This window comes from Varroa jacobsoni, unplaced genomic scaffold (genome assembly GCF_002532875.2).
Source record: "Varroa jacobsoni isolate VJ856 unplaced genomic scaffold, vjacob_1.0 scaffold_15, whole genome shotgun sequence".
Taxonomy (NCBI): Eukaryota; Metazoa; Arthropoda; class Arachnida; order Mesostigmata; family Varroidae; genus Varroa; species Varroa jacobsoni.
This window is the reverse complement of record NW_019212917.1, coordinates 128,449-144,441: the sequence shown is the minus strand read 5'-3', so window position 1 is coordinate 144,441 and position 15,993 is coordinate 128,449. Positions and strand designations below refer to the sequence as shown.

Here is a 15,993-nt window from a genome sequence, read left to right as displayed (position 1 = left end):
ATATATTTATTCACAAGTTTGGACAAATTGGACTAGCTGTCGATGAGCTGTACCGAGGAAAGCGAAAGAAAGGACGAAGGTTTCTTGACGGTGGAGGTGCTGACTGGGGAGCAGTAAGAGTTCAGTCAGTGTATGAGAGACTTCCTCCGTCGACAACGGCGAGCTCGGGCATCGCTCGGAGAATGGCTCGATCCATGGATAACTTGTGACTTGTGTTTCTATGAGGTCAGAGGTGAGTTAGCCACTGGCGTTAAAGAGCAGCCGCAGCGTCACTGAAGGGTGTATAACTACAATAAGGCTAGGGGGGCTGTAAAGTCGAAGATGAAGAGCGGATGGGAAACTTATCGGTGTCACACTCACCGACAGACGATGCAGGCAGAACTGGCTTCTTCCATGACAACAGTCCCTGGCGGTCGCGCCCTTGACATCATTGAATGGAAGGAATGGCTATCTAGGTACGTATCTCCTAGGCATAAACATCCCCTGCTCCGGATCTCAAGACCTGACCAGTACTTAAACTGGCCTGTTACATGCAATGCAGTGTATACAATAAATGTCTGTGATGACAACTTCTACTAGCCTTGAGCATCAATGCTCTCACCAACCACTTCATATTACTGGCAAGCAGTTATAGCTTCTCGTTGAGAAACGGGGTACCGCAATAATCGTCGGTAAGTGTGCGATCGTACGCGAAAAACATCTCGCACGAATGACCGTAGTAAGTAATAGTTATGGGAAGCAGCCATGGTGTTTAGGTATTGAACAGAATACTTCGGCTGCATGACCAGCGTGACGGGTATTATATTTGTGAGATATCCTTATCATTTAGCAGACAGCCAGTGGTGATATAAAGTTAAGTAAATGTGCTGTACTACAATTAGAGAGAGAGGCCATAGCCACATGCAGACGAACTGATATCCGCAATATAATCGTATCTAGCTAAGGTAATTGAGCGCGAAAACACGTTGTATGATTTCATAAAATTACCGGGTTAACCACTTGCTTTCTATTGACAACAACACGAGAACCGCTATTTTGGCCGCCAACGCAGCAGACGCTTTTTGCTTTATCGGGACTCTATTCATATACTATAGAGCAGTGAAAAACAACACAAAGCCAACCCTAACTATGCATTTGAAAATTACGAAAGGAGAACGAGTATCCTACGAGGTACTCCTTAAACAAGTAAGCATTATTAACGAGAAAATTAAGCAAACGGGTATTTCGCGAATGCATTTAGTAGTTTAGTTGAAAACGGTCCGCTTAAATCTTTTTTTTCTATACGGCTAGTGAATGGTTTTTAGTATCAGGCTTGAAACCTTTTAAGCCTAAGCACAAAATAAGCTCATGAGAATTAGCGTCTCACCACAACGAGGCAAACATCCTGTGAAATTTAAGAGAAGGACGCACAAGCTAAATATGCAAACATAGGTCTCACTAATACATTTTACACCCTAGGCTAAGTCGGCTGCTAGTGAGATTGCCGTGTCAGGATGGACGAGGTAATCGAGCGAAGTCCAGAGATTGGTAAGCCCGCGCCCTCGACTGCATCCGGATCCCGGCTTGAATACAAAGTTAGGACAAGACGGGATGCCGACGAACAATATAGAGAATGCGAAGCACAGATGTAAGAACTCCTGCCACTCCGGTACCCGTTCTAAGCTGACTGTAGCGAGCAGCCCACTCTTTTCTCGACTGGCTATTTTTTGAACAGTCGTAACTCAGATGGACACAGGTTGCTTCAATTAGCTTTAATCCCAAGATATTATATGGAGTTATACGTCCAGTGAAGGCGAGCGCTGGGCCGATGCTCGACGACCGATCAAACTAAGTAAGGGACAGAAACGTTGGGGTCATCGGAGTTTGCGAGTTGTAGAAGCATATACTACACCCGTTCAAACATAAACCGACGGTGAGAAAGACATATATAGAATCAGAACTAATCAATGACAGTCGGTTGGACACTCAGCACAGAACTCGTAACGGGGGTTTCACGGGGGAGGTATTCTTCGCTTTTGCGCCAAGCAGGGGCTCCGCTTTGTATGGGATGCAGGAGAAAAGGCGTTTCGCGCGGTCTCAGTTCAGCAACATCCGCTTTCAGACTTCGAATCGCAGTATCGAAGGCTACGGTCGGAGAGATTGGACTTTTTGAACGGGTTGGATGACCCCTGGGCTGCGACTCTAAAACATGGGAAAGATCGACTGAAGTTGTAAAAGGTGCTGGACAGTTAAAATGAAGGCTAAGTCTGTGCCAATCTGGGACACTTATGCTACTCGACGCCCTTAAAACGTTCATGTTGGGTCAGGCCATTCTTGACTTTTGCTGAGTGTCCAATAGCAAGAAACTTCCACTGGTCTCAACGATGAGCAGCTAGCTGATTTTGACATAGAGATGTTGGCTTTCAAAGAATTGAATGTTGTTGCGGTAATGCAGTGGGTGAAAAATGATAGTCCACTAGAATACACTAACCTCTGCTAACGGATCATTAAGGGTAAAACCGCAATTATCTCCGACTTTAGGAGCTCTCAATAGCACTAATTGTACGTGTGACTATATCCACCTTGTATGCAGAGCGTACCAGCTCATTAACGTCGAGCGGCGTGGGCAAAACTGCATAAAGAGAAGCCCACCTCATAAAGCGAAAAAATGCTGTGCGATACCGAAGATTAAGCATGAAATAAATATATGAAATAGATATTTTTTTTATCATTAAAGAAATGTAATAATAAGCTTTAATTATTTAGTAGTAATTTCGAATGGTTGCACAAGAACAAAATTTTATTACGTCATCACTACCTCGAGAATCTCATCGACCTTCAATATACTTAGACGGCTCCTCCGACAGCGTGACGTTGATGTATCACACACATATACATTACGTGTGCAATAATAGAGGTCTATTTTGCAAAAGCTAATATCATTCAGTAGTACGGACATTTAGCATCTTCGGCAGAGGTGAGTTTAATTGAATTATATCATAGGTATTGAATACTTAAAGAATTTTAATTTAAAGGTAAACAGCTTGTAAGACCGACATCTTGAAACGGCTTTACCCATACCACGATTTCGCTTGTCATGTTTACGTACCTATACGTGTATGTATACTCAGCTATATATCGACATAACATAATAAATTACTTGGGTTACGCGTACGAGTGATAGAGAAGAAGCCCTCGGACATGAGCGGCAGCTAAAAAAAAACGAGTCTGATCGCAGAGTTCACGGATCTCGACGTCTAAACACTCATGTTATGTTGTACCTGTCAAGGTAGATGCGAACCGTCTTTCGAATGACCGGAGAGACAGCCAGTCTGCCTATGTAGCCGAATAGGGTCCCGAAGTGCATAGCTCAACAACGAAACATAACACAGAGCTAAATCTACAGTAAGCGATTTGCGAACGCAATGCAAAATCGGGGGTTTTCGCTTGATGGGAGAGTATTCCAAAAAACGGAAATAAGCGCCCCCTGTCTTATCACAAGCGGTGAGGGTTGGCTTTGCGTAGTCTTCAACTCGGAACTCACTCAAGGGCCCCTCTCACAACCCCTGCGGGGAATCCAGCTACCTAACTTTCATAGACACTCTTAGATCCTAAAGGCGAATACTTGCGGCTGCGGTACTGCTATCGAGCAGGCCGTCCTGTGCCACATTAGCCCTGTTACCGTGGAGACTCTTGTCCTGAGCAAGATGAATCGTACTAATTAAAGACTTCCCTCAGATCGAATTAGCATAGTCAGTCAGTTTGGAGCTGCTACCTCGCGAGTGGCTCAGCTTCTGAATTCGGCCAAACAGCGACAACAGGAAAACGGGACATAGAGACTAGGAAAACAGTCGGTGATCTGGGATAGCTCCTCACGTCTCATGTGAATGGCTACGAGAGAAAACAGCCATCAGAAGAGCCAGTAATGTAAAAAAAAAGCTAGGTATCAAATAGCGCCGGCTTAGAATGAATATAAATTGTTTTATTATAAATATCATATGGCCGAAGCTCAAAGCGATTTTACTTTAGCAGATCTGCGATGATTCGTGTGAGATTCGATCAATTATCGGCAACGTTTTGTGTCGCTCGCCAGTCGTCCGTGTTGATATTTCACTATGGTTACAGTCTATCATATATAATCTACAAGGTATCTGCAAGCTATAATTGGTTTATTGATTAAAATAGAGTTACTGTCAATCGTGGGGGATGTCGATTGGCAACCTGAGGAGAGACATAGCGAAATGTAGTAATTTTTGAGTGTATTTCACTACGCTGCTGCTGCTGCTGCTGCTGTTGGGTTTTCCAGGCTGAAAATCTCAACTTCGCGCCTTTGCAACATCACGAGTTATGCTGAGTAGCTAAATTTGTATCGAGTAAAACTCCAGTAGGACGATACTAGGACACTGAGTAAAAAACGTGAATAAATAACAAAATCGAATGGGAGAAAGGTTGCGGTTACGGCCGAGACGCCAATTGGCTCGTGCATAGATATCGCTCCATTGGAGATTTAGAACTTTACGGCATTTCCCTTGGTTGAGTATGCTTTGCTCTTACTACCTAATACTACCTAATACTACCTAATAACCTTCAAATACCTGTAACTCTTCCAAACTACATGAATAAACCAGCGCATCGTTGTGTACAAAAGTAAACTAGCCTTCCGTAAACCTCCCACAACCCCGTCAATGCTCAGACTTTTCCACAAGATCCTAGACACAAGCTACATTATTTATGTTTCTTTTTCACAAAACAAAGCATGTGATTCTTCTTTCCGCTTTCGCATGTCTGTTCCTGTTCGCTAACCGTGCTTGGTTCCCCTACCGTTGACTGCAGCGTACGGAAACAGTAATCAGCATCCACCTTAGATCGTTCATTCTTCGTAGTTTTTTTATTTTTTTTATTAGGGGTTGGCTCAGTCGCTGAAAACGCCGCGGAGTCGTAGGACAAGAAATTGCTAATATCAATCTTGGCTGGCTGCTCTCCGTTACACTCGCTAACGCTTACCATCGCTCACATGGAGCGAATCCTTAGACCAAACCAGCTTCTAGACCAAGCTAGCACACATCCATCCATTGGGCGAGTGTATTTGAGCTCCCACCTACATTTCCCTCTATATGGGACCAATTGTTTATCATCAAGCGTTCCGGACATGCTTTGGAGTTTGGTTTCTAATGCCACTTGACAGAATGCAAGTAACGTAGCGTACGTACCCTGCGCACCCTGAACACTAGTCAGCACGATAGTCTCATGGTAATAGGCGTTGGTGGTTGAATCGTTCCCTCTATCGCCGGTGGCTATGGTCGGCGTGCTTGAAATGCTGGGTGTGTGACATGGAGAGGCAAAATTGTCCTCCCGTTTCTATTTATCGAGCCCCTTACTTCTTGTAGGACCGTTTTCAGAGGCTGGTTGCTTTTACTGATCATCTTTGATACACCCGAGACCCTATTTATTACCACGATGAAGGCAGAGCTATCTTCGACGTGGGAGTAGTTATAGGTTTATATAAATACGGGTTCTCTTGCATTCAACGGTGTTTTTGGGTTGATCCTATGGGCGGTGTATATTAATAATCCGCGGAAGCGAGGAAAAAGGCAGGTTGCGGAAGCCAATTCGTCGCATGGCAGCAAGGCGACTACTGATTCTGACTTACCCGCAATATTCCGTTGTCTCAGAGCTACGGTATTGTCAGACTATTTGTCGGACAACGGGAAGTTCAAAAAGCCGCGTACGGACAACTTAGTGCATGCTCATAGTACATACGTTTTGTAGAAGAGTACATCATTCTTATATTTGTTGGTTACGACGTGGGAAATGACTAAAGAGAAATATGAACAGCTGATGTAAGACAATTAACTGAGAGATACTGAGCACCGCAAGGTAAGAAGCAAACTCTAAAAGCTAATGCCATTATTTCCTTTGAAGAGGACTCATGAAGGGTGGTCGCAGACGAACCCTTTATGAGTCCATTTTTATATCCCATGAGTCCAACATTTTAATAAAAAGTAAATGCTTAATGTTCATAGAAAATATAATGCTTATTTTTCGTGCGTTTACTGAATCTGTATAGAACAATCTACTGTTTATTCTAGCGCAACCATTACCGGAAAGAATAGCTTAACATATATGATCAGTCCTTGATTCTCACATCTGCAGTTTCACTTAAGCACCCTTGTCCGTATAGTGTTCATCCAATACTTCTTCAAGGATCATGAACTAGTTCGATTCTGAACGCATATGTGAAGTGCATTCGTTAATTCTTCAGATATGCTCGTCTGATTGGTTCTACCTGTCACCACTCGATGACCAGGACATTTCGTCTATAGAAAAATTACTATACACAATACACATCTTGAACATTTTTTTGCGCTCGTGTCGGCACTGCTGCCATATTGAGTTCAACGAATTTAAAAAGGCTTTACCACGTGGCTCCCAGTCCATGCATTTCGTCGTTTGAGTACTTCGTTCTTCTTACCACGACATGCTTCTGTAATATTTGCTACGCTTATATATTATTGTTATCAAGATTGTAACGTATTCAGAAGTGACTCACTTCATCGAATAAAAAAAAGACGACAATATAAGAACAGCGGGTCTTTTGTGTGTTGGCCTCGGTGATACTCGATGGCCTGTTGAGATTCATCGGTGACCAATATAAAAACTATACATTTTCACCCGACCGCTACACCGCACAGATCACTATTCAACAATTAATACATGCCCTTCTCGCAGCCACGCCTGGCAGTGAGGCGCAGGGGTTCAACGCAGTTGAAAGTTTAAGATATTCATATGCAATTAAATCTCCCTCGATTGCCAACACCCCCCGGGTTCCATATTATTCCATCGTTAACTTCTTCTCCGCTTTCCGGTGACGTTCTTCTCCGGCCGACTTCCCTTCGAGGTCAGCACGATCGTTTCACTCGTCACAGTCGAACAGTCCAGGGACTCTCTGAGAAAGCAGCAATCCCCCGTCCATACTTATGCGTGTATGCGCAACTTGTTGGACAAACTTTACCGCCACTATCGCCATGGCCCGTACGCCAAAAGCACCGTGTCAGCCACGGCCTCAAGTAATCCTAGTTGTTCCTCGGGGAGAAAGGGGGGAAGGGAGGAGGAAGTGGCACTGTAATCGATCACGGACATGGCGAGTCTCGGGGACTGATGAATCCACAGGACTAGGAATCTACAGGAACTCGTACGTCCAACCAGCTACTCGACGAACGAAACGCCACATAGCCCTCCACCCGTTGGAATCGTTGCGGCTGTGGCGGCGATAAAGCAAGCGGAGCAGCCGCAAAGAAAGGACAAGCAGAAAACCCCGTAGCAGGAATTGAACTCTGCTAGAGGCGGGCTGAGGACGTCTTCCATCAACTTCATGAACGACCGTCGAAGAACCTCCCTTATCGGTGTTCACGAAGAGTCGCCATAGTATAAAGACAGGAGCCAAAGGGAGCTTAGAGGCAGTGAATGGACACATACTCAGTGTGGTCGCAAAAACAGTTCTGTAGAAACACCGTACCTACAATAACCCATTGCACGTGAGAACTGGCAAATGTGGCGATGTTGATTGTACAATGAAGGTGTGGAAGGCCTCGGCGGCGTCTTCTTCTAGATTAGATGTCGCCGAGTGCTTGATAAATCATCACCAGAGAGTGTAACCTATATCATGGCGGTGATGTAAGTTTTTCGTCCTCATAACGGTGTGAATATATGCTAATCTTTTTTTTTTTCGGCAATGAATAGGCCCCATAATTGACGAGGTTATCTAAAGGAATTTCGTAAGCTATTTGCAAGCGCATGCTTAGAGAGCCCGCATCCTTTGATACGTTAGTTTGTGGTCGCCTATAGGAGTTCTCGTAGCGAAAGCTTTTCCCTGAGAGGTTGGTTACTGATCAAATATAGGTAATTATAATTTTTGGCTTGAGACGTTTCGATTAATTCTATGAACCAACCAGCGCTTTCTCGTTCATGAAATAGCCAAAATTAATCTAATTATAGAATAGTACCCGTGTTATGTTCTCGTTTGTTTGTCGGAAAAAAGACACCCAAAAGCTAGGCGTTGAGATTAGATTCAGTTGTTATCGCCAGATCAGCTTCTATTGCTACTAACTCGTAACTCGCTAATAACAATAGATGTGATCCGACTCAGCGTGAAGTATATGTATAAGGTAACGCTGACTGCGACTTTCGATTTCGGTAGTCCCACTTATTTATACAGCGTTGACAGTATTTTCAAATCCATATCATGCTGAAATCATACGAAAACGTTTACTTCATTCTCTAACTTATATAGGATTTCCTCAACACCAGCTACGTGTATAAATCGTGAAATTATTTATGTGTAGTTTACATTATTCGGCTACATTTTTGTAGAATTAGCGGCCCTGTCTGGGAAACAGCCGAAGACGCTCTATAACGATTATGGCATTTTCTTTTTTAAATACACATATGTTTTGATTTATATGCATTTTCGACGCAGCCCGTACCCTGCACCCGGTAACAGCTCGTTAACAGTTAAAGCACTCGTTCCTTTTGCTCGTCAGGCCTTCGGCTCTTTTAATCCCTCATCATATTTTCCTTCTCTAGCGTCCCTAACAACGGAGAAGCTCCCAGTCTAACCATTTGGCATTGTTCGTCCCTGTATTGCCGGTCGAGATAGCAAGCCGCTTAGCGTTTGAATGAAAGTAGTTAGCCAGTGTTGGTTTAATTCACTTGTTGCTCCACTCAATCACTCAGCTAACCCTTTCACTACTGGGCATTGGTTTATGAAATCTTATTCCCTTCGGTTCCAATAGTTAACGCGCTTCGCTCCCGATTAAACCAATGGTGATATGCCTTCATGCTGCCCACTGATCTTAAAGGCGGAACAGTATTGAAGAGTGATAATTAATTGAAAAGTTCAACTTCTTCCTTAAGCTTTCGACGCCTTAGGTAGCTGGTGCACTTAACTTGGTATTCATCAGTCCCTATGGGGTACGTATCTGCAATATATACACACACACGTCTTCATACATACGAACAATATTATGTGCGCATCCGGTTATCGTCATTAGCATTTCCTCTTCGTCTTTCTAGTTTTCACAGTCCACAGCGCCATGGATAGTCCCGTGCCTCAGATTTTCTTTAGACCATCGAACGTCCACCGGCCACTTGCAACTGGTTAACTGGCGACTAGTGGTCCGAATGATGCCCTCTCCTCCGACCCCTCATCTATTCTAACTATTAGGGGAACTAACTGGCTGGCTATCCGACAAAGCAAACCCCCTACATTCTCCCGATTTTGATGTTTGTCGTTTCGGCTAAAGCTTTCCTCCCCGAGGGTCGCGGATGTGTCGTAGCTCCATATTCAAGCTTTCGCCAGCGTCCATCCATCTAAGTCAGTCAGTCAGTCAGTCAGTCAGTCAAGTCAGCAAGCATCTTCGAGTTACTTCATTCAACGCTTCTGCGCGCTGCGGAGTGCCACCTTATATTGCTCGCACACGAGGGCGTGGGTCGGCTTAAGTCGCGCGGCCTTCAATCCTTTCCGCCAGTCAGACTTGTATCGCTCATATCCTTAGCTTGACTCTCCACTTCGTCACTTTCTTAGTCCACTTTTCGAGGGGGTCGCCCCCGATGTATGGGGCATAGAATGCACGCCACTTTTGTCTTGATGAATAGTCTCAAAGTGGAGGACGACGACGACTATTGATGGCGTGTCCACGCGGGAGAAATAATTTTATTTGTTTAAGTGGCGCCAACTGCATAGTCGCCAGAGGCAAGCCTGATAGACTTCGCGAGGTCCCCTGGACTGGCGTGCGTGACGGCTACGGTAGTGGATTGAACTGGCAAGTTTGTATATCGCAGGAAAGTTACCGGTAGGTGAATCGGTCCACCAAACCCTTCAAGGGTAGAAAAAGCGGTGCTGGCGATAATCGTCTTACAAGCAACGCTCGATAAAAAGGATCAGTTCGCTGGTATCTTTAGAACTCCACCGCTCAACTGTTGAAGCCGATGAAAAGATCTGCTTCACTTGTTCTCTATGGATTAGGGATCTGATAGACGTAAAGAAGATGGCTAAGTTTTTGAGAAGATTTTCCCTATAGAAGAGGCTGCGAGACCGACACGTGGAAATTGATCTAGTGAGTGACTAGTAATGGCATTAAGCGGGCGAAATGAAAGCTAGGTTTTAATCAGCGATGGATGACTAGGATTTTGTTCAATTTAACTAGAACCAAAGACGATTTTTTCCACGTTCTGAGTAGACAAGCTAATTTGTTAGATTCAGTCCAACAGTCTACTAGGGTAATACGGTGAGTAAACCTGGGCAACGTGACATTAAGATTTAACTAATATGGTGTTGTAGGCAGATGACCTGCAGGGTGTGAATATCTAGAGTTAGTATTTTCAAACAGGCGTACATTGTATATGTAAGACTCTACCTTAATTACAATTTGAGCTGATATTTAAATACCTCGAGGCGTAAAGAGTCGCCACGTAAAGGACTAACCTGCACCTTCGGGTGCTTAGCTTTTCTCCAAAATCTTTGAATGACGGCTAACATTAGAGCATCTCGAAACTTTTCATCTGTTGTCAGGTATTTTGTGTTGCGTCATTATCGAATAAAAAATATCCACACGTTCACCATTTAACAGAGCATGGCGTCTCTGCCAAACAAAGAAGGGCCCGAGATTCAAAAGGTTTCTTGTCTAGGTGCCTGTAAGAAGTTGGCAAGATTCCCTCCTTCAATGCATTCTAGGAAGTGATTTTAATGTTCCGCCTTCGCTGCCTTTAGTGGAAAGCGTGCAGCTTTTCGGCAATCACTCCCCAACCTAAACCACACATCGCATATGGGTTAACTATGCAAAATCATCGCTCGTTTCAAACGTATTAATGCCAGTTGTTTCCCTAAAAACGATCATTTGACCCAATCTCTCGACCGCTGTCCGCCAACTCCCAACCGCTATCAAATCAACGTTGTCTTTTCCAAGAACCGCACATATTTACAAATTCTGCAAATTTTGTTGGAAACGAGCGAAACGGATGACAGAAGGAAGCCACCAGACGGCCAGTTGTCATTTGGTGACCCTATTTGGTCGCTTGGCAAGTAAGTCCAGTAAAGCCGTACATGGACCCCTGTACACGCAGACTCCAGCAACCGATGGAAACAATTTGGCGAGTCCGCGTGCCAAAGCTCATCACTCTCGTTCCTTGCATTTAGGAACCGTTCGTGGAAGCTTCCCTAGTCGACAATTAGCGATTCATAATTACGGTTACATTATCGTCGGCCGAACGCAGGTATAGGCCCGCAGGTCGCTATCACAATCATCCTCAAAACAGCCTGCATCAATAGCCCTCGAGAAACCTCCTGTCGCAATTCTATGAGTGTCCAGGCGCTTCCCTCCGCTCTGGGATGCACACACAGGATTTTTGGTACAGAACCTGTCTGGAGCTCAAGACTATCCTCGCCAGCACCCAAAGAGTACAACCGCTCCATTGCGCAATTCTGGGTAAGCAAGTCGCACTTGCATCCGTTACCAAACACTTCAAGCGGTTGCAGCCCCTGGGTCCTCAAGCTAGGGAACAGTTGAGACGGTGAGGTCGAATTTTCGCTACGGAAGTTAAGGATTACAGCCGACAAGTGAAGCATCTGGTCATCGCGTCCATTAAGGCAAGCTGACTCCACTGAGCTGAGAGCACAGGCTTTCATCTCGTTTTATCTAACTCTATCGTGAGCGCTTCTTGGGCAGTCCAGAGCAGCACCTGATGTTTCATTGCACTGTTTCGCATGGCACCACTGACTATGCCCCATTGCTTAGACTCGAACGTCATCCCTCACGCAAGCCCTTTTGCAGGCTGTCTTCTATCGATTGAACCTGCGACGCGCCTACTAGGTAACTGCGGTTTACTCGCGAAGTGTTGGGTTACTGGCAATCGGTAGGCGCCGTTCGTGCAGTTCGAACCGCTGTTGGTTCTTCCATTAAATTTGTCGAGGAGACGAGTAAGAGCGTCATGCCATTCCTTTGTGGGCTTCTATTACCGTCCCCTACCACTTAATGTCTTGTTAATGTAATATCTCGTCTATCAACGATATAGGATTACGTCCGTTATATATATATATAGACTAAGCTACCCGCATACAGAGATAAGCTCAAACCGCTCAGAGGTTTACTAGGACCAAGATGCGGCTTACACCTACAAATTGAAATTTTCCAAATGAATTCATAGTGAGTGCACAGGATGAAGAAATCCAGTGTACAGAAATGCTGCGAGCGAACCCTTAGAGGTGAAGTGTTGCTGAGTTCGCCATTTGTCGAAAGTGAAAACCAGGACATCAAATATAACAGAAGCAAAACATCGGTGTTTGTTGAGAGAACACGAGGTTTTGCATAGCACAATCGTGGGGAAAGATTTATTGATACTTCGAGAAATAGTTCTCCTCAGAACGGTTACTAGCATGTTGGGCAATACGATGGATGTTTAGGTCAATCCGTAAAACCATTTAATGGTATCTTCTCAATGACTCGATACGTAAAATATATAAGTGGATCTGCTGGCTGCGAAATATGCCGTTACTACTTACCATGGTTTGACGTCTGCATATATATAGTATAAAGCCTTAAAATGAAGTCCGGATTGACTCTAAGTCGTATTCCATCAGCATATATGGCCACGTACACAAGATATCATGCACAATCCCGTAGAAACATATACTCTTCTACAGGCAATAACAGATTTATTGATCATTTTCGTTACGTTCGGCTTATAGCGCGCAGGTTGATCGCTCCGTAGACATTACCACACTAAGGCTCTAACATTTCCAAGCTGAGAACAGCTATTATAGTTGAAAAGGTTCTTCAATGTTCTGTGTACAAACCGTGCTGATAGTTTGCACTGCGGGACCTTTCTTAACTCTAAAATTAGCTCACATCTTGAAGCCACTTGCCAATGACAGTCGGTAAGTAGCCTCTCAGATCCTTCACCTGAACGAATTCGTTTAGAAATTGCTTACAGCTACTTACGTCTAGAGAGAAAAGGACAGAAAAAAAAGTTGTCCATCAGTGTAAAACCTACCCTGGGCGACTCCATGTCGAGAAAGCGTGTATAGTAAACAGAGGCGCAGGCGAAAGAGAGGACGCCATAATGGCCCCCGGATACGGATACAACTCTATGAGTTTTTCCTTTGCCCCCGATCCCGCTCCTTTCCGGGCCTGGCGAAACCGGTCCAAGTTCGCGTCACGTAGCAACTACCGTAGCAGTTGGCAAAGACCGCAGACGGCCGGGACAGAGCAGTAAAGCCCTCGCCCCTGGATGGGAGAGCCTTTCCTCTCAGCACGTGAGAGGGCAACAGCGGGCAAGGATTTGAAGCCCAGAGGGCACACACTATCTATGCGAATGGCACAAGGTCGCCGAACATCTGTGGAGCGCGGGAAAATTTGAACGTGAATATGTCCTTGGCAGATCTATTGCTCTGAGCCAAAATATAGAGGACATTACTATGGCTGCATCATTTAGGTTATGAGTAAACATGTGCGTAGAAAATAAATTAACATTTTGTTTTTCGGTTATGTCCTCTAATAGGCATGTACTTAATTATGACTGTGATGTGGGTAATTGTAGTAAATCGTAATTAAACACTTCGTAATGTTTAATTTTAAGAAAGCAACCGTCAGACACAGAAGTTCTTGTACACTTTTGTAACGTCCGTTCCTACCAAGCGACCAATGGTCGCTAAATATAGACGATCGTTTCATCAAGTATTGTAAAAAAAAAAATGCCAGTCTATACTAGAAGATGTAGTGAAAAGGCCAGTACACTGACGCTATAAAAAATATCTGAGGATCATCCGAATCTGAGTGAGGTTGGCATGAACGTGAACAAATAATTCAGTTATCAATCAGTCAGACGATTAATGCAGTCCCGTTAGTTGGTCTTCTCTGATGACTCCGGCAGCCATTTCTAACTATAAACAAATGTCATTATCAAAACAAGTCCAGCAGTAACATAAATTACACTCATTACGATTCACAACTACCAAGAACTGCGTATTTCTAACGTTTTAAATAGTGAAGTCAAAAAACCTCATCGAGCATCTGTTGACTGACGTGTTAGCGCTCACAAGGTTCACAGGGTTGAAGCTGTTGTCATTTAAATATAGGCTGAAGCACCGGCATAAGCTGCTAGGAGTTTTGGACGGAGTAGAGCACTTTAGAAAGTGCCGCCCACGGAAATTTTCTAACAGTGTCCCAACACGTATGAAAATGTGCGGGGTAAACGATCTAAAGTTGAAAAAATAAGTACAAATTTCATATCTGTGTGGTTAATTTAAATTTTATGTATCGCGCAAATAATGCTTCAAGCAACTACAAAAATGGCGAAGATCGAAAGAGGATAGCATTATTTTGTCATGATTGCTATTAGATACCTGTAAACTGTTGGACTCGTTTCCTCTTACGCACTGAAGGAAAAATTTAACCATGAATGAATTCGGTGATGGACACAGGTGGGGCTACTCAGCCATTCTTTAAGCTGGGAGCATCAACTAACAAAATCAATTCTTTGTTTTATCTCGGCACGAAGTAGGACATTTCATTATTAAGCACCAAGGCTTTTGACTTTAGGGACATCGCGTTCGACTATGGAGGTAGAGGGTTGTCCATACATGCGAAACGTATCCAATGACAGAGGAGTGCAACTATGTAAGCGGAAACGATATGTGGCTGCTTTTTTCTTCTAATACTCAATCGATCATTCGTCAGACATCACCACTGGAGCTTCTATATTGTTTTTAGTCATCTGCAACGCAGCCGAGTATTAGGCTGATGCGAAACCTCATTTTCGCACAGCCCCGCCGTACGGTGAGGTATATCTAAAAAGCACTATATAGGATACGTACTCGTTTCAGTGGATCCTTCCACTGAGTTTGTTATCGTTCATTACACATCGGCACAACAACAGCAAAGCGATCTTGGTATTTTATTTTCATGATCGCTGGGACAATTACCTGGCCACCGATGCGATGGTCTGTCAGCCAATAGGCGGAAAAAGAGAAAAGATTCCGGCTACAACTTTCTGTCGGTTGAATTTGAAAACGTATTAGTTAAGGCCGCATTGACAGGACCAAATAGGACGGAACAGTACCTGGCATTTACGGGTTCGTTTGTATCAAAACCACGCAAAATGATAGAGCAATCGGCCAAGTCGGTTGTGGCACTGCGGTCGTATGCTGAACTCTATCGACTGAAGCGCCACAAGATGTTCTGCACTGGTCCCCCAGGTTTGGAAACGAGTCAGAAATGGCTAACCCGACGCTGGTTAAATGAATCTATCAATACTATTGAGCGTTCCTATTTTCGATTCATGTTTTCTATACATGTTCAGTTTGCTTTGTGACATCTAAATACCATTGTGCGTTTTTGCTGGCGGCAGGCACGTGCGCTTCCGAAAACAACTTAGATATTAGTTACTTTGGCTAGCTATTTTCTATTACAGTGGTTCCGGGGAGTTGTATTTTTGCACGTGTGGCTGGTTACCTTCGTATTAGTCATAGACTTATCAATCGTCTTGATCGACAGCTTCCTGACGCAAATTTATATGCGTTAACGTCTCTGATCACTGCGGTTAATTGCGAGAGCTGGACCCGTAGCATTTGCCGCATGAATGGCAGCGATGCCCGTTAGATGTAAACATTCAAATATGTTTATTAATTATTTTACGTTTGTGAGCTATACACATTAGATTTCTTTAAAAGGAACAAATGTCTTTGTCTTGTTGAAACTTGTTTCTTAATACTTATTCCAGTAGCAAAATGACTCGTGTGAAAATAAGTTGGACCGCTTTTGGAGAGGTAGTTAAGGGCTTTTTTAGCACGTAAGCCGATAAACAACATATGACATTACATGCTTCAACCTGTTGTCTAGTTCAACCTGAAATAACGGCCTACCCTCAACCGATAACAAAGTTATTGGCTTTTCCCATCTGACATATACTATCAAACTTCCACCATCAAAATGCCTATTTTTATCCAACTTATCTGTCCAT

The 15,993-nt window shown here is 44.0% G+C and overlaps 1 protein-coding gene across 1 annotated transcript in view; it reads right to left on the bottom strand.

The window, feature by feature from the left end:
- The window catches only part of LOC111269307 (sphingomyelin phosphodiesterase), a 41,838-nt gene extending 28,797 nt beyond the window's left edge, over window positions 1-13,041 (bottom strand). Inside the window, exon 1 of the mRNA XM_086971979.1 lies at window positions 13,027-13,041. The gene's annotated coding sequence lies outside the window, so the exon portion shown is untranslated. The remainder of the gene's footprint in view (window positions 1-13,026) is intronic.
- Window positions 13,042-15,993: the final 2,952 nt, after the last annotated feature.